We start from the raw sequence: 19,349 nt of genomic DNA, 5'->3' as shown, positions 1-19,349 counted from the left end.
TGTATTTTTATTTGAATTTATGGATTAATTTTTTTATTAAATATTAAATTTCTCTTTTTTTAAATATCCACGGGTACCTATGGACATCCGTGAATATTAAAAAAAATATGTGGGTACCTACATAGTGGATACCCGCACAGATATGGGTATAGGTATGAGGCGGATATTTATCCAGCGGGTAGGGTCCGAGGAAACTACTACTTGTACCCTACCTGCCTCATTGACATCCCTAACTATGTTGATATGGCAAGTGGAAGACGCAATGAGGTTGATATGACAAGAAATGGCGATAATGTAGGACCGAAATGTTCGCTACACTTCAACGAGTACAAGTGAAGTCCATCCTGACTATGTTGAAGACCATGATGACCACCCCTTTCTTGAAGTTCACCTCCAATGTTAGATAATTAATTCACATGTAAAACTAGATTTTTAACTTGTACATCTTTTTCTATTTGCTACATTATGTGCTACCTAAGTTATTCTAGTTATTTCATTACGTTTGCAAGTCATATAGTTCACCATTTTCTTGCCCAATGGAACCTACTTTTGAAATGTTATGTAATATTTTGAAACACTTTTTGGTTAGGTCTTTATGCAATTATATGTCATTTTGGAATTTGTAGAGACATAATATCTTATAATGCACTCTTTTTGGTGTTTATTTCCAAACATATGTTTGTCATTTTGGAATTTGTAGAAGCATAGTCTCTTATAATGTGGATTGGAGTTGTTTGTTTCTAGACATATCTTTGAATCTAAAATGGTATAATCAATTTTGAGTCTTCTTAGGTTATTGAGTTATTGAATATTGAGTTGTATTTGGTATAAATGATTTTGAATTTGGAATTGTATAATGGATGTTGAAATTTGGATCTAAAATTTTTTATGTGATTGCATATTCAGCTGTATGTGGTATGATTTTGGGTATTTTTAGATTTTGGTTTTCGTTATTTTAATCGAAACATGTAGCTTAGGTTGTCGCCAGTAAAAAAAACTACTTGTATGTTGTTCTTTTTGAAACGTATCAATAAGCTAGACCCATGCATCGAGTTGTTTAATGCCATAAATAAACTCTAACACTTAAGAAATATGTCGGACATGCGAATTCACACCTCTTACAACCAACACAGTTCTTTGTTCTTGGGGCAAAAACAATTTGTTTAACTTTACATTCGTCCCAAGGTATCGTTTCTAACACATATGTTGGGCAGGCTTGTACACATTGAGTACATCCTATTCTTATATCATAAATCTTTACTAAATATGTCATTGGATCATAATCCTTGAACATAAAAAATTTAACATTTTCAATCTAGTAAATTGGTAAACCAATTATATATATATATATATATATATATATATATATATATATTATACCAGATGAATAAGTGATTTATAAGAATTTTGCTACTAAATATATTTTTAGATTAATAACTAATAAGAGAATAGAACCAAGATACTTTGATTTCTTATCTTTGTTTTCGCAAATATGATTAAAAAGAATATATCATTTCTGCTAACTTGAATGGAATATATAATACACACTATTCAAAATTAGATTTTTTTTTATGAGCAATACTATTTATTCAACAAATTTGATTGATTGTTATGGGTTGATTTTCTCTTAAGATATATTGAGGAAGTAGTGGTTAGGATGGGCCTGAACACGGCCAAGTCAACGCTACAAGATAAAATAATTAAAAAAAAAAAGAGTTAGAGTGGGTCAAAAGACTTCTAGGACAACTCTAAGTAATAAATTAATTTAAAAAATTAAGTTAGCGTGAGCTTGGTCATCTCTAGGCCCACGCTACCTAATAAATTAATTTTAAAAGAAAAGCATTCTATAAGGGCTATGCGGAAGCTAATACAATGCTACACATCTAAAAAAAGTTAGCATGGGTTTACAAACAGTTTAACTGACTCTACGCATCTTAATAATTTAAAAAAAAATGTATTTATAAAGGGCATGGACGTTGCAAGTTTTTGTTATAAATTAATAAAAATGGTGGTGCCAGGTAGTTGGGACGCAAAAATAAAGCTGCAAAAAAGATTGAGAGTCGCCTTTTAATGGGTGTGATTGTATCTAATTTGCTTCCAATTTTTAAAGCGCACTCAAATATGGAAAAGCTTCTTGGTACAGGGTAAGGGTCGAAAACTCACACATGACGAACGCATTAGCTTTCGTTTTTTACTTGAGGTAAGTTTGTTAGGACTCTAATCATGACTGTTCTTGTAGTGTACATATCCTATGTCTATCCTTATCTTTTATCTTTAGTTACTTTGTTATTATTCCTTATTTATATTTTGAGCTTAGCCCTATGCGTATTTTCTACACAAGGGAGATTAATCCCATATATAGTTTTGCACTATATTTAACATGGTATCTAGAGTCAAGTTCTTTTAGAAAATAATTTCATCACCTTTGTCTTTGCTCTCGTCGTCATTGTCAACATCACTAGAGTTCCAATTTCGACAAGCGACCACGCGATTTTGACCATCTCATCCAAATGACCACTATGACGTCAACGACACCTTCATTGGAGCTCCCACGCATTCTCACATGCCTTTCAAGTTCCTTTCTCTTTAAGGGTGTTTTTTTTACCTATGTCAGACCCTCAATTTATAGACTTTCATAATTGGATTTGGACTTGATTTGGTACTTGAATAAATTGTAAGAGATAATCCTTAATATATCTTTTAATCTTTGGAGATTCCATATCTTTGAATTATTTTTTAATTATTCTGACTTGTAATTTGAGTAACCAACTTTGTGAATATCTGATATTGTTGATAATCTATGACTATTCAATATGTTAGTCATTCTGCTGATAATCTTTGCAAATCTCTTAGATTTCCAGTTATTTGCAAAATATAATCCACACATTTATTTTTTCCACTTTTACTGAATAAAACTTGAAATATCAAATAAAATCAAAAAATAAAATAATAATAAACATAAAAGTAAACTAAAATAAAAACATGATAATGCCTATTATCAATAAGAAGGCCATAGGTTGGATTCTCTGTTATTTAAAAGGTATCTGTAAGAACTGAGAAATTTATATAATTAATTAAATAATTATTTAATAAATGCGGATAGTAGGAGCCTTTAAGGCATTTAATGCGGATTATTATGATGTGAAAAAGTACTTGCTCAAGTGGTTGAGAGTACTTAAATGTCTAAGAGGACTTGGGTTCAATTTCTATGTATGCCATTTGTGTATTATTTAAATTATTATTATTTTTGATAATATAGAGTGATAATATAATCATAGAATTATATTAATCATCACGAAACATGAATTGGTTAAATGGCATTAGCATGGTCATGGGTTCAAACCTTGGTAGAACCATTTTAAGCTTCCTTTTTGCCAAAATTTATTGTGGCATGAAGGTGAAGGGGCATAGGAACCCTAGCTAGCCAAATAGCAGCCAAAAGTGACTGAAAAACAACTCATAATGGAATTTAAATGGCAATTACATTCATTTTAATGCCATTTTCGTTTTTGGCCATTAACCACAATTAAGGACCATAATAAAAAGGCAAACTAAATCAATTCGTGATGTAAGGAACACGAATTCAGAGGAAACAAAGTGATTAGAGAGTAAGCAAAGGAGCTGAATTGGGTTGGAGCCAAGGGAGGAAATTGGTGATCAAGGAAGAACTCTAGAATCATCTATTTTAAAGCGAGGAATCCAGGTTAGGGGAGCTGGAACCGTACTTTTATTTTGTGTTGTTAAATGGTATGAAAAATTGGATGTATATAACCTGCTTATATCATGTAATTTTCATGTTTCTGTAATTTTCTAGAAACCACCTAGCGGGTGATGAACCACTGCCAGGTGACTCATCCTTTTCTGGGTTATTTTGGGGTTCCAGAGATGGAACCGCCTGGCGGCAAGGCTTGTGTCGCCAGGCAACACGTGACTGCATACCCAGTTTTCTGGGTTTTTGATGAACCGTCTGGCGGTGATGAACACCTGCCAGGCGACGCGAGTCAATTTGGCTCGATTTTAGTGTTTTGGGGTTTTTGGATTGATTCTATTCGGGGGGAAAAGATAGTGCCAATTGTTTGGAAATGATTGGAAGCCCGAATTCACTGAAGTATATAAAATTGAAGGTTCGATTGGGTGAAAATTGCATGAATATCAATTGGTGGGTTGATGAATTGGGGATTTCATAGTCGCACTAGATTAAGTGGTAAGGTTAGTGGAATTTCTATATGGAGGAGTCTTATGAAGGAATAATGAATATAAAAACATGTGAAGGTAGCCTATTGGATCGTAAATCGAGTGGAACAAGAATTGTAGGGGTTGGAATAAGGTTCGCAGGTGTTGAGGAAATTTTTGGGTTCTTCGAACTGCAAGAACCGCCTGGCGACACCCAATTGGCCGCCAGGCGCCACTCCAGAGGTGCGTGGTGTTTTGATTCACGAATAACACTATTTTTCGTACTTTTCACACAACAGTAACCACCGGGCGGTAGTTTAGTCCCGCCGGGCGCCAGGCTCCTAATTCTGGGCGCTAGGCGCCACTAATTTTTTCTAGTTCGCATAGTTTTTGTAAAACTGCATTTTTCGGTTCATTAACCGTCTGATTTAGGTGAAATTTTGCCAGGTGGTCCATAACATGTGGTTCTTCACTTTCAACGGTGGAGATTGGATTTGGAGGTCAGTAGCTAGAGATATACATTGCTTAGTATTGCTTATTTTGGAGTCTGTAAAATACATGAATAAGCCCTTGATTAGTTCAAGTAACTTCTAATGAAGCATAATTGGGTTATATGGTAAGTCTCCATCAATTTGAATGTTCCTTTGGGTTAGTCACATGTGGAAAATTGGTTTGGTGAAGGCATGGGTGTCAATATTAAATTGCATTGGTGCATAAGATCATGTGTTTAAAATTGTTAGAGTGCTGCTTCTTATATTTTGTTTGAGCATGCTTGGGATGGTTTATATGACTAGGGGATGAATGCACATGTGAGGTGCTACGAGGCCTGGAACATTATAAATGGCAATGCTTTTCATTAGGGGTACTCTAGAATGAGAGCAAATGAGAGCAACCTATGTGAAGTGTGCTTAAACCTGAACTAAAACTAGTACTGTGCAAGTACTGGTGTAGCGCCTGGTGGTGGTGATCGACTAGCCAGGCGACAACGTAAAAACAGGGAGTTCTGGATCACAGTGGCGCCTAGCTGTAAGGAGGGGTGCGCCAGGTGGAGTCTGCAATTCAATAAATACTAAGGAACGTGGCGCCTGACGGTAGAGAAGTCTCGCCAGGCGATAGTTGTAGTGGCAGTGAAGACTAAGGCGCTTAGCGCTTGGCGGTACGTGTCCCCCGCCAAGCGATTTTGCTGCAACAGATTGGTGTTATGCTTGCTATGATGTGTGTGATCTACAAGGCTTTTAGGATATCTTAAAGGTCGGCTTGCTGGTGTTCCTTGAGTTGAGCTCGGAACGTATCCCTTGAGTTGAGCTTGGGATAGGGGTTAAGCACGTGGCATTCCTCGAGTTGAGCTCAGAATGACATCCCTCGGGATGGCGGATGAACACGAGGAACCCTTGAGTTGAGCTCGGGTTGGTGAGTGTTGCCGGTGTGAGTGTGTTGGTTGTGACCAGTACGGATAGGTCCAGATAGATTGCCCTCCTCAGTAGTTGACTGACGAGTTTGGTAGTCTTGGGACGTTACGAATTATGTTCGTATATGGGAACTCCACCTAGCGTTACGGTGTATGATCCGTAGCATGGTTTCCCGCACGTGCTCTATCGGTTGTGGCCAATAGGTATGGCAGCAAGACACCTTGAGGTACTCATTAGAAGACGTAGAACACGATTAACATGGTGGTGGCCATGTGATGGGATATCAAGGGATGGATTTCCTTTGGTGTGATGGTGTGATTGTATAATTGTGCCATAGATATATATATATATATATATATATATATATATATATATATATATATGTTTATTTTGTTAGCTCACCCTATCTACTTGTGTTTGGCGATGATCGTGTTCGCGGTACACGGGAGCAGATGATGTTGCAGGTGGATCTAGTGAGGCATAGAGCCGAAGTGGGGCTAGACTGGGATAAAAGAGTTTTCTCAGAGCTTTATTGTTTTATGATTTGGAATAATTTAGTAAACACTTTGCGATACTTATGATTTAATCAAGTTTATGATTTGGTTTTAGTTTATTTGACTGTGTAATGAAGTTTTAGATTTCCTGCGTTTTGGGAAATGAGATTTAATAAATGACGCTGACGTATTATTTCTATTTTATTTTATTTAAAATCGTAATATCCGGACGGGATGTTACAGTATCAATCACAAAATTTTGATGGAGGAGGAGTACAAACCTATAGCTCAGCCTTAGAAAAAACTCAATCCTATAATTATGGAGGTTAAAAGGAAAAAGGTGATAAAATTGCTTAAAGTTGGCATGATTTACCCTATAGGGTTTGGGTAAGCTTTGTGCAAGTTGTCCCATAGAAAGGAGGTGTGACTGTTATACAAAATGAGAAGAATGAATCAACTCCCTTTGTGACAGTCACAAGCTGGAGAATGTATATTGACTTTAGGAAGTTGAACCAAGCCACAAGGAAGGACCATTTCCCACTTCCTTTCAAGACTAGATGTTAGAAAGGTTAGTTATACAAGCCTACTATAGTTTTCTGAATGGTTATTCAGAATATAATCAAATTTTAGTTGATCCAAAAGATTAGAGAGAAAACTGCACATAGAAAATGTCATTTGTATTGTGCAATGCTCTAGCCACCTTTAAAAGATGCATGATGGATATCTTTTTAGACTCTATTGAGAAAAGCGTAGAAGTCTTAATAGTTTTGGCTCACCATTGGAGTCATGCTTGGACCATTTGAATGTAGTTTTGAAAATATATGTAGAGACAATTTTGGCCTTGAACTAGAAATTGGAAAAAATGCCACTTCATGGTAAAGGAAGGCATACTCCTTGGACATAAAATTTCTGAGAAAATAATTGGGGTAGATCCAGCCAGAGTGGATGTCATTTCTAAACTTCCTCCTTCTACCAATGTCAAAGGTGTAACACTCGAGAATTTAAATAGTTAAATAAATAATTATTTAATAAATGTGGGTAGTGAGAACCTTTATAGCATTTAATGCTTGGATTTATGATGTGAAAAAGTACTAGCTTAAGTGGTTGAGAGTATTTGATTGTGTTGAGAGGACTTGAATTTGAGTCCTATGTATGCTAGTTGTTTGCTAACTTTATTGTTTTGCATGTATGCTTGAGACTAGAGTAATAAGAAAAAATCATAGATAAGTATAAATTACCAAGAAACATGAATTGACTTGATGGTTGTGCATATTATTTGGTAATTGGGAGGTTGTCGGTTCAAACCTTGGCTAGAGTAAAATAATAACATCATTTTTTTATGCCTTAGGAACGAATTGAGGATATGAAGAGCTAGAGATAGGTTCCACGAATCTGGACACAAACAAAGAGATTAATTGGAATTGATTAGGTTTTAAGGACCCTATTAAATAGGATAATTAATTTAATTCGATTTAATTCGTTTTTAAATTAATTTAATTAAGAAGAGTGTTGACTGTCGGGAGAAGGTCTCAGGAGGGGAGATCAACATTGGAGCAAGGAGGAACCTATGTCGATCAAATTTTAGTGGGATTTTAGGTTAGGGGAAGCTGAACTTCTTTCTTTTCTCTTTTATGGTTTGATGCATGATTCTTGTTGTTTGCTCCGATGTATGAACACATCCAAAAATGCTTAATTGTCTTTTGTTTTCTTTCTGTTAGTTTTTTTTTTTGTCTTTTGGGTGTGTGAACCTGTAAGAGGAGTTATTGTGATTTTATATTATGATACTGGTATAGTTTTACTGCACTTTTGTGAATAAGATGCCTACTCCATATTTTGTATGGTTTCTTTTAGATTTTGTATTGTTGGTTCGAATCTTCCTAGGCATAAAGGAGCTAACTATATTTCTGTAGAATGGGTTTCGTTATTAAAGTTTAGAAGCATATTGCCATGAGAAGATTGTTAATTTGGTTTGATTTTCGGGTTAGTAGGAATATAGTTACAATGGGTTCTTATCAACGAACGTGCAGAATTGATGTGTCATCGTGTTGCTTATTTTTTATTTTTTTCCATTTTATATGAGATGGTACAAAAGGGGATTTTCTTTAGGGGTTGGGGCATTTAAGTTTTATGTCCTAGGCAGTGAAGATTCTAATCAAATGGGGAATTGTTTTAACATGACAGATTGAATACCCCCTAAATACTTAATTAATATTATTCTAGTTTACCAATCTTTTCTTTGTGGTTGGAGTTTTGGTAAAAGATGTACAATAAACTCATTTGATTGGATGACAAATGGTGATTGTTTTAATGAGTGGATGTGTGCCAAATAAATTGCAGTAGCTTTATTATAAGTATAAGTACAAATTTGGTTTTCTTTCAAAATTATATGGCATGGCTGCAAAATTTTCATGGGGTTAGTAATTTTAATTGGATGTCTTAGCATTATAAAGAAATTTTGGATTTTTTTTATATTTTATCATGTGGAAGTTATTATGTTGTTGTTTCCATTTAGTTAAAGATATATTGAAAAATATGGGTTGTGCTATTATTATAACCGTATTCACCATTCTAATAATTTCTATTTGTTCATTTTTTATATTAAATTTAATAGTTATTAGGAATAAGTTAGTGTTAGAGAGTCCAAGGGTCATGATGTTGTGTAATAAATAAGAAAATAGTTTGAGTTTGAAGAATTGTACTGGTGTTATATATGCAGCGGGTTGTTTATATATATATATATATATATATATATATGGCTTAATTACTCGGATCATACCCAGTTTGGTTTCAAAATTTTAAAATGGTATTCACTTTTAAGTTTGTCTCAATTTAGTACCCAAATTCGAAATCTGCATCAATGTAGTACATCCTTTAAGTTTTCGCAAACGCCGTTAAGTACCTTGCGACGTGTCAACCTCTGGTTTTTTTAATTTTTTTTTAAATTTTTAAATTTTTTTAAAAGTTTAGAAAAAAAAATTGTCACGTGTCAAATCTTTAATGTGACACGTGCCACGTGGCAAGGTACCTGCCAAATATCATTGTCTTGATTTCAACTTAGTTCCCACATGTGTCTATTTGTTTCAATTTAGTACCCATATATGTTTATTTGTTTCAGTTTAGTCCTTGCTCTATTTGTTTGAATTTTATTTAAATATATTTTTTTAAATAGAGAAATATTGTATCTCTTTTATGACAAAATTTATTATTTATATAAATGTTATATTGATATTTGTTACTAAAAATGACTTATAAAATCAAAAATTAAGTATTGAAATTTATATTAAAGTTAATGGTAAAAGTCATGAATAACAGATTTATGTTTTGTTACATTGATATTTGTTATACTCATGAATAACAAAGTTTTGGTAAATTTGTTATTCATGATTTTTACTATTAACTTTAATATAAATTTCAATACTTAATTTTATAAGTCATTTTTAATAACAAATATAAATATAACATTTATATAAATAATAAATTTGGTCTTAAGGGAGACACAATATTTCTCTATTTTGTAAAAAAATATTCAGACAAAATTGAAACAAATAGAGCGGCTACTAAATTGAAACAAATAAACATATATGGGTACTAAACTGAAACAAATAGATACATGTGGGGACTAAGTTGAAATCAAGACAATGACACTTGGCAAGTACCTTGCCACGTGGCGGTACCTTGCCATGTGTCACTGACAATGCCACGTGTCACATCAAGGATTTGACACGTGGCAATTTTTTTTTAAAATAATTCAAAAAAAAATTAAAAAAAAATTAAAAAACCAGAGGCTGATATGTGGCAAGGTACTTAATGGCATTTGCGAAAACTTAATGGAGGGTACTACATTGATGCAGATTACGAATTTGGGTACTAAATTGAGACAAACTTAAAAGTGGATATCATTTTGAAATTTTGGAACCAAACTGCGTATTATCCGAGTAATTAAGCCTAAAAAAATGGAATGAGTATCTTTGGATGTTTAAAATTGTGAATTAAAGCGTGGTTGGATATTTTACGAAAAGTTTGGTTACGGGGCAGTAGATCCCTTATATGGTGTATTTAATGTTTTTTTTGTATAAAATTTTTATAAGTGATAAAGTTGGATGAATGGCTGAAAAATAAGGTTATTAGAGAAGTGAAGATTGTTTTGTTTTATTTGTCAATAAATAATTTCGTAGGATAGATCTTTAGTTTTTTTTTTCTCTTTTCTTTGCTTTGGGATGTTGTTTATAAAAAGAAAAAAATATATGGTGATGTGATTATAGAAGGTCCAATAGAATTAGTTTTTTTTTGTGCAGTATTTTAATTTATATGATTTTAATATTTGCATATGAATATATATTAGCATAGATAGCATGATTTTAGTATATATGTGTATGTTATAGATTAGCGGGGTGATTATTATACAAAGCATATTTTAAAGAAATATTATATTATAAAGGGACGAGGATTTTTAGGTTACGAAGATGATGTTTTGGATTGGATGAGAACTTGTTTGGTTAATTGTTGTATGGACAATGTTTTGGAACCTTAAACCAGTAGTGTCACACTACTAATGTGGCGCCTAGCAGTGCAAGTAGACCCACCAAGCAATAGGCCACGAAGAGAATTCTAGGACAAAACCTGAGAGTTGGTGCTTGGCGGCGTGACTTGTCCGCTAGGTGATTGTCCACGAAGCGATATGGAACTAGTTTTTGCCTAGTGATACGAGTAATGCGCTAGGCAGTTTTGGGAGCAGAGTTGAACTACGAGGAGGATTCTACACAGCTTTGGATGGAGGTTTTGATGTGATGCTTTGCTAGGGGTCCAGTTACGAGTGCAACTTGTATTGGGGTAACACGTGGCCACTCAAGGTTGTAACCCGGTGGTTTTGGAAGTCTAGTGGAATGTGCAAGATCGTGGCTCGTACGGATGAGTTCCGGAAGGTTGCCCTCCTCGATATTAGCTGACGAGTTTGGTAGTCTAGGGACAAATATTAACTGCAGTTCGTATTGGGGAACTCCACTTGGTGTCACGGGTTGTGGCCGTGACAAATTTATTTCCGCATGTGGACTATTAGGTGGTGGTCTTTAGTCGAAGGGGCGAGTAGACACTCGTGACAGCAAAGATCGATCAATGTGAGCAGATGGTGTTGTAGGAGGTGTTGGTGGGACTTAGTGTCAGAGTGGGGCAACTCAGGGATATTTAATTTCTACAATTTTATATTATTTTTCTGTAATTTGGATTTTAAATTTGGATTTGGAGATGTAAGGATTGGAATTAAATTTTATACTTTCAACGTTTTGGGACTTATGATAAAATTTTATTTTCCCACGTTTTGGGAAATGTGTGGAATAAATGTTATTTATTTATTTATTTATTATTAATTTTATTTAAATAAGTAATATCTGGCTAGGATGTTACAAAAGGAATGAAGTGTTTTCTTGGCCATGTTGGTTTTTACTAAAGGTTTATAAAAGATTTTTCAAAGATTATTAAAGCAGCGCCTGAGCTCATCACCAATAATAATTGCACTTGTTTTGAGCCTACGTGTGATGCAAGTGATTGTGTAGTAGGTGCATTGAAAAATAAGAAATTTCATGTCATATACTACACTAGCAAGGTTATAAATGACTCAAACTACTTATGTGACTATAGAAAATGAGCTTTTGGCCATAGTGAGCGGACTGGAAAAATTCAGAGCCTACTTTATAAGATCATCTATCATTATTTTTACTAACCATGCAACTATTAAGTATCTACTCACCAAGGTAGATTCCAAGCCAAGATTAATTAGATGGATCCTATTGCTTCAATAATTTGTTTTAGTGATCAAAGACAAAAAGTGATAGAAAAAAAAAATCAGAACTAGCCTATTGAAAAAGAATGCACCAAACAACGATAAACAAAACTGAATTAAGAAAGACAGGATCAAGTCTTATGATATGTGCATATTGTTGAATTATTTTTTTATCAGTGAGTATTGCTCATCTTGAAAAAGCCAAATTCCTTTCTAGCCAAACCATGCTACAAGCTCAAAAGCTCTTAGTGATCTATGTCGGTGATGTGTAAGTAATAATTGAAAATAAGATACGAAGCTAAGTGAAAGCTTACAAGGTGTTTAGAGCTAAACACTTAGGCAATATTCTTTTGAGCGAATCTATTGTTCAAGGAGAATGGAGAGTGAGGCATAGAGGGTGAGCATCGTGTTCTTTTTGGAGTGATGCAAGGGAATGGTAGGCACGAAATAGCAAGATTGTTCAAAAATTCCATCCCATTACTGTTGAAAAGATTAGAGGGTAATGGATAAGAAAATACCACTTTATCCTTATTATATTTAGTTTTTACCTCTCATACCCAATCACATCATCTTTATTTTGTTAATAAATTTTCCAATAAAATTTTGTTTTCAAATATTTGTTAATTATTTAATGAAATAGTTAAAAAAATTATTTCAATTTATTGTAGTCTTTAAATTTTTCATATGTTTTTTTTACGTGTCACATGAAAATATTATTTATTTTAAAAATTTTAGATAATTTAGTTTATTAATATTTACCAATTTTAATTTTTTAACAAATAAATATATGTAATTTTAGTTTTAATTTATTAATAAAATTAAAAAAAAATTATTATTAATAAAAATCTAAAAGTTAAAAATATATAAACAATATATAATTGTATAGAATTTTAAGAAAAGAAAAACAAATTATTAAAAATCGTTACCTATATTATTAACAAACATAATCAAATTGAAAAATGTGTTCATATCAAATAAACCAAACATTTTATACTTCAAAGACTACTATTAAAAAGAAAAAAAAATATAAAACATAAATAAATTATTTCCCATGTAAACATTAAATTGGTAAATGTTAAATTTAATTTTATACCAAATAAATTTTATTATTCATTTTTTTATACATATATCTTTTATTATTTCAGACAATCAATAGAAATTAAATACATTATTCTAAATCATTTATATAACATTTTATATTACTTTTAACATTAGGAACATTTTGGTAATTTCATTTTTTATCTATTAAAAGTTTCTTTTTAATATGTTACATCACTCAATTCAATCACAAACTTCGTTCTCTAATCCACTTTAAAATCACCTCCTAATTCCTTAAAAAGAACACCATCAACTTCACCCTCTAATCCATCCAATCTCTTCCTCTCCATCTCTCCCTAATCCTTCCTCTCAAAAGAACACAACCTTAAACTGGGAGGTTCTTTGTGCAAGATTAAATTGAAGCCATGAGAAAATTCTTTGTTGATTTTAAAACCGTGAACTAAATTACAATTGTGTTTGGTTAATTTATGAATGGATTCCATTTTGTTGGAACTAGTTCTTTTACCAACTCATGTTTATATCTTTGCCATTTTGTATTGAATTTCCTTGCTTAATTTGAGGGCAAACAAAGAGCTAAGTTGGGAGGAGTTAATAAGTGTCTAGAATGCCTAAATTTCCACATGAATTTGACACTTATAATGCATAAATTGTTTATGTTTTGAGAGTAGTTGAACTTTCCTATGTTAAGGTTGGATGTAATTGATTCTAATTCTCTATAGTACTACCTCTTTAACATTCATGTATGTTTTTATTCAATTATTTGTGGTTTGATTTATGCTTATTGTTTAGGTGAATTAACTAATCCTTTTAATTCACTATTTTGGATTGAGTTCGAAAACTAATCTTAAATTGTGGTCCAACCAAACCTCCTCATTCTTGTTAGAGGCTTGTACATGCTTGAACACTTGGGCTAGATATAAAGTCGTGCACTTAAGGCAAGGATTCCTTCAACTAGGAGTGGAGGAATCACATTGGGTACCAAGACATTGCATGAATTACAAACTAGATATTAAGGACAAGTAGTAGTAGCACAATATAAGAAGAAAAAATGAAGTCTAACCTTAAGATGTATTTACCATCATATTTTCTAAATCCTTATTAAGTCTTTTGATCATCACAAATTAAATAAACAATGTTCCATTGAATCCAGAATTAAATATTGGACAATCTTAACAAATCCATATGGATATGACACTTGTTTGATACTACTACACACCTAGTACACTTGTTGGAATTGGTTGTTTCTCTAGCATCTCATCACGAAGCAAGTCTCAACATTATTAGAAGATATTTTAATTGAATATTTGACTGAAGAATTAATCTAAATAATATCAAAGATAATTGAATAGTTAAGAAAGGAAACATTCTTTGATTGAAGAATGTAAATTCTATCATATAAGGAAGTATTTTGAATTCTTTTTTGATTGATTATTCTAAATAGTGCCATATGAATATCAACCAATCGCAAGACAGAAAATAGACTCTACAGATTGAAGACTACAAGAGAGTCTCCAAATGATTAAAGCCAGTTTGAAATTAAAATTGATGCAAGGCTGAAAAGGAAAAAATTGGTAATTCACAAGAAATAATACACTCTAATTGATTATCAATAACTTCAAAAGTAAAGAATGAAAGACAATATTTGAAGATATTTTATAATATTCTTGGATAAGATAAACTCATATTGGAGAGAAGTGACTCGTGATACCTGAAGAGGTTAAACACGTTGTAACCTAGAAGGGTTGACACTCATTGCTAGTCAAAGGTGTTGATTAGTGAATTTCTTAAGCAGGTGGCTTAAGAGACTAGACGTAGCCTTAGGTGGAGGTGAACCAATATAAATTCTTGTGTGCATTATTCTCTTCCTTACTCCTTCCTTTATTTGTAATTGTTGTAATATGTTTGTGTGAAAAGATTACCAAACGTCTACATGCTCTACTCAACCCCCTCCCCCTTTTCGAGCCATTATGCACCAACAAGATGATCCAAGGAATAAGATAACGAAATGAGTGATCTCCCTAAATGTTTAGTATACTGAAAATAACCAAAGAAGGTGTGATAGTTGTAAGTGTTCACATGTTGCACTAATCGATCTAAACCACATCGAATGGTACTTGAAAGGACATGGTTGTTGGAAAACTCCATGTTTTGAAACAACACAACATTTGAAAGCCCAATAGAAGCTTTCAGAGATGAGCTTATGATATGTCCTAATCCCTACCAACGATGGAAGAAAGTATTGAGAAAATAAACATGTTTATGAGGGAAGTCCCTTCCCCTTCTCTCTTTTACATGGTTTAGTTTTGTCTTAAGTAAAATCTAGAACTCATGTTTGTGTCTTGTGCTTTGTAGGTTTACTAGTGAAACCTCCCCCTTTTAAGGTTGCCACTTTCTAGAGGAATGAAGGGCTAAGTAGGAGCGTAGACCAAGGGAGTGTTCTCACCACACCCCTATTTTTGCTAAGTAAACCCTTGGAATTGGAAAAAGGAAAGCATCTTAGAAGTGGAGAAGAGAGCATCTTGGGATAGGGGCCACCATGCACAATTGGAGGAGAGCGAATGCACATTTATATTATTTTGTAATGAGTGGAGAATAGTCCCTCTCTCCCTTATCATTAGGCTTCTAGAAGGATACTATTTTATTTTGCTAGGAAGGCCTTTTACATTGTATTATTATTAGGAGGTCCATCACTTTGCCTATTTAAAAGGACCTCTTGCACACTTATAAAGGGTTGTTGAATGAAGAAGTAGAGTTATTATAGCCAATTTTGGTTGTGTGTGCCTTTCTTTGAGAGTGAACCAATCCCTTGGTCATATCTTTAACCTTGGTTCAAGTGGCAACAACCACCAGTCAACTTGGGTTGGTCCATCCCCTATTTGAGGCACCACCTTCCCCATCCCCTTCCATTTCTTTTCTCTTCAGCCTTTGTTCTTTATTTGAAGTTCATTTATGTTCTTTTCCATTTTATCTTTTCGCAATTTATATATGTTGTCCTCATTATCTTGTGTTCTTTCTTTGGTTAATTTGAATCCATCCTCTTCTCTCTTTTGAGCTATTTAAAGTACACCATCATATCTAGATAACCTCTTGGTTATCTTAATGTCTAGTAGGAATCTTTTTAGAGTTTTCTTAAGAGTTGTTAGGGTTCCCTAACTTTGCCTATTTAAGAGGACCTACTCCATACTTGTAAAAGGTTGTTGAATGAAGAAGTAGAGTTATTATAGCCAATTTTGGTTTTGCGTGGCTCTCTTTAAGAGTGAGCCTATCCCTTGGTCATATCTTTAACCTTGGTTCAAGTGACAAAAACCACCACTCACTTGGGTTTGTCTATCCCTCACCTGAGGTGCCACCTTCCCTATCCCATTCCATTTCTTTCTCTTTATCTTTTTCTCTTTATTTGAAGTTCGTTTATGTTCTTGTCCATTTTATGCTTCTACAATTTATGTTGTCCTTGTTATCTTGTGTTATTTCTTTGGTTAATTTGAACCCATCCTCTTTTCTCTTTTGAGTTCCTTTGAAGTGCACCATCACATGTAGATAACATCTTTGTTATCCTAATGTGTAGTGGGAATCTTTTGGACTTTTCTTAAGATTTGTTAGGAGGTGCCTCACTTTGCCTATTTAAGACGACCTCATTCACACTTGTAAAGGGTTGTTGAATGAAGAAATATAGTTATTATAGCCAATTTTAGTTGTGTGTGCCTCTCTTTGAGAGTGAGTCTATCCCTTGGTCATATCTTTAACCTTTATTCAAGTGACAACAACCACCACTCACTTGGGTTTGTCTATCCCTCACCTGAGGTGCCACCTTCCCTATCCCATTCCATTTCTTTCTCTTTATCTTTTTCTCTTTATTTGAAGTTCGTTTATGTTCTTGTCCATTTTATGCTTCTACAATTTATGTTGTCCTTGTTATCTTGTGTTATTTCTTTGGTTAATTTGAACCCATCCTCTTTTCTCTTTTGAGTTCCTTTGAAGTGCACCATCACATCTAGATAACATCTTTGTTATCCTAATGTGTAGTGGGAATCTTTTGGACTTTTCTTAAGATTTGTTAGGAGGTGCCTCACTTTGCCTATTTAAGACGACCTCATTCACACTTGTAAAGGGTTGTTGAATGAAGAAATATAGTTATTATAGCCAATTTTAGTTGTGTGTGCCTCTCTTTGAGAGTGAGTCTATCCCTTGGTCATATCTTTAACCTTTGTTCAAGTGACAACAACCACCACTCAACTTGGGTTGGTCCATACCCCATCTGAGGTGCCATCTTCCCCATCCCCTTCCATTTCCTTTCTCTTCATCCGTTGTTCTTTATTTCAAGTTCATTTATGTTCTTGTCCACTTTATGCCTTCATAATTTATGTTGTCCTTGTTATCTTGTGTTCTTTCTTTGGTTAATTTGAATCCATCCTTTTCTCTCTTTTGAGCTCCTTTGAAGTGAACCATCACATCTAGATAACCTCTTGGTTATCTTAATGTCCAGTGGAAATATTTTTAGAGTTTTCCTAAGCATTATTAACGCAAAACCTTGCACAACTTAAAAATATGTGATTGGCGCACTTCATTTGCTAATTAGAGCTTTGCTTTAAGGTATTTTCTCAGCTTGTTCTTGATATTTTCTTGTGTAGCTATCTTAAAATGGTCCAAATAATCCCACCTTTGGTTAAGATGGTGCAAAACTCTAAAAAATTATAGTTGTTACGTTGTTCTAACGTTAGGTGCATTCTATCACACTTAGCGGATGTTTTGACAGAGGCTACTATTTGTGCCTTTGTTGGGCCCCACATCTACGATGCTGAGCACTGCAACCCTATTGCTAGGGTCACCTTCACTGATTGCACTACGCTCGGCAAGACATCCTAGCATTGAGCGCGTACGTCGAATTTTGCTTTTGTCTATACTGCGTTGAGCGCGACTTGATAACACTAGGTGTCGTACTCCTGAGTTTTGCTATGCAATTTTAAGCTTTTGTTTTTTTCATAACATGCTTATGTATGCTTAGTTATAAAGTGATTTTATCTCAAGAAAAATTGCATGAATTGCCTAAATTTTTTGTGCTTTTCTTGTTTGTCTTTGAAAATTCTTAAGTTTTGTCTTTATGGTTTTCTTTCCATGAACTTCTTTGAGTGTATGGTCGGTGTGCATATTTCCATTTGATTTCCATTTTTCAAGAATTTGGACCTTTAGGGATTTGAACACTCTTGAATTGTTGTTTAAAAGTTAAGTGGATCCTACCTTTTAAATTTGGTGAGCTAGCCAAACACTTTGAGAGTTTTTTTTTTTTTTCTTGTTGTTGACCTTAACCTTGTTTCTAGCTTCTTGTTGGTCTTATTTTGTAAATCTACAACAATAATTATTTGAACGATAATCCTTAGATAACCAATGAAGAATCTATTTTGAAAGCAATGGAATCAATCTATTTTCTTTATCATTGTTTTTATATCTTTTTATGTTTATCTTCTATTACTTTTATTATTTGACCAACTCCTTTTGTATAGGTTTAGGTATCATTCCTCATGTCAAGCCCTACAAGCATACATGGATAAGGAAGGAGGGTAAGATAGAGGGTAATAAACAAGTAATCATTAGATTCTCCAAAAGAAGGTACATGGATGAGGTACTTTGTGATGTTGTTCCCATCGAGGCCACATCTTTTGCTAGGTAGGCCATGATAATTTGATAAACACACCTTACATGCTATACCAATAAATATATTTTTCACTCTCATGGGAAAAAAGGTCACCTTAGCACCTTTAACATCTTAAGAGGTTAATGAGGACTAACCCAAAATGTAAAAAATAAAAATAAAGAAGAAAGGAAAGAAAAAGAATAAGCTTCCACAAAAGGGTTACTTCCCACAAAAAAAAAAAGTCCCAAAGAAAGTTGGTCAGTTTCCTCCTCATTCTGCCTTCCCTCTCCTCTTAAGTCCACAAACCAAAGTGGTGTGTCACCTTCCATGTGAGGAAGGAGAAATTGCATCCTCAAATGAAGTCAAATTCCATCAAGAAAGGCTCAAAAAATTTGTGTTCAAATTCTCTCCAATTGCAAGAGAATGAAAAGTCCCTAACCTTGGCCAAAGATGGAGGAACATGCTTAGGAAAAATAAACATGTTTAGAAGGGAAGTTCCTTCTCCTTCTCTATATTACTTGGTTTAGTTTTGCCTTAAATAAAATCTAGAACTCATATTTGTGTTTGGTGTTTTGTACGATTGCTTGTGGCACCTCCTCTTTCTGAGGTTACCATCTTCTAGGCAAATGAAAAACTAAGGAGGAGCCTAGCCTAGGGAAGTATTCTCATCACATCACCACACCCCTAGTTTTGCTAAGAAGACCCTTGGAAGTGAAAAAGGAGAGCCTATTAGAAGTGGAAAAGAGAGCATCTTGGAGTGGGGGACACACCATGCACATTTGGAGGAGATAAAATGGACATTTTTATGA

Source organism: Vigna unguiculata, chromosome 4 (genome assembly GCF_004118075.2).
Source record: "Vigna unguiculata cultivar IT97K-499-35 chromosome 4, ASM411807v1, whole genome shotgun sequence".
Taxonomy (NCBI): Eukaryota; Viridiplantae; Streptophyta; class Magnoliopsida; order Fabales; family Fabaceae; genus Vigna; species Vigna unguiculata.
The sequence above is the reverse complement of the archived record's forward strand: the minus strand, read 5'-3'. Positions refer to the sequence as shown.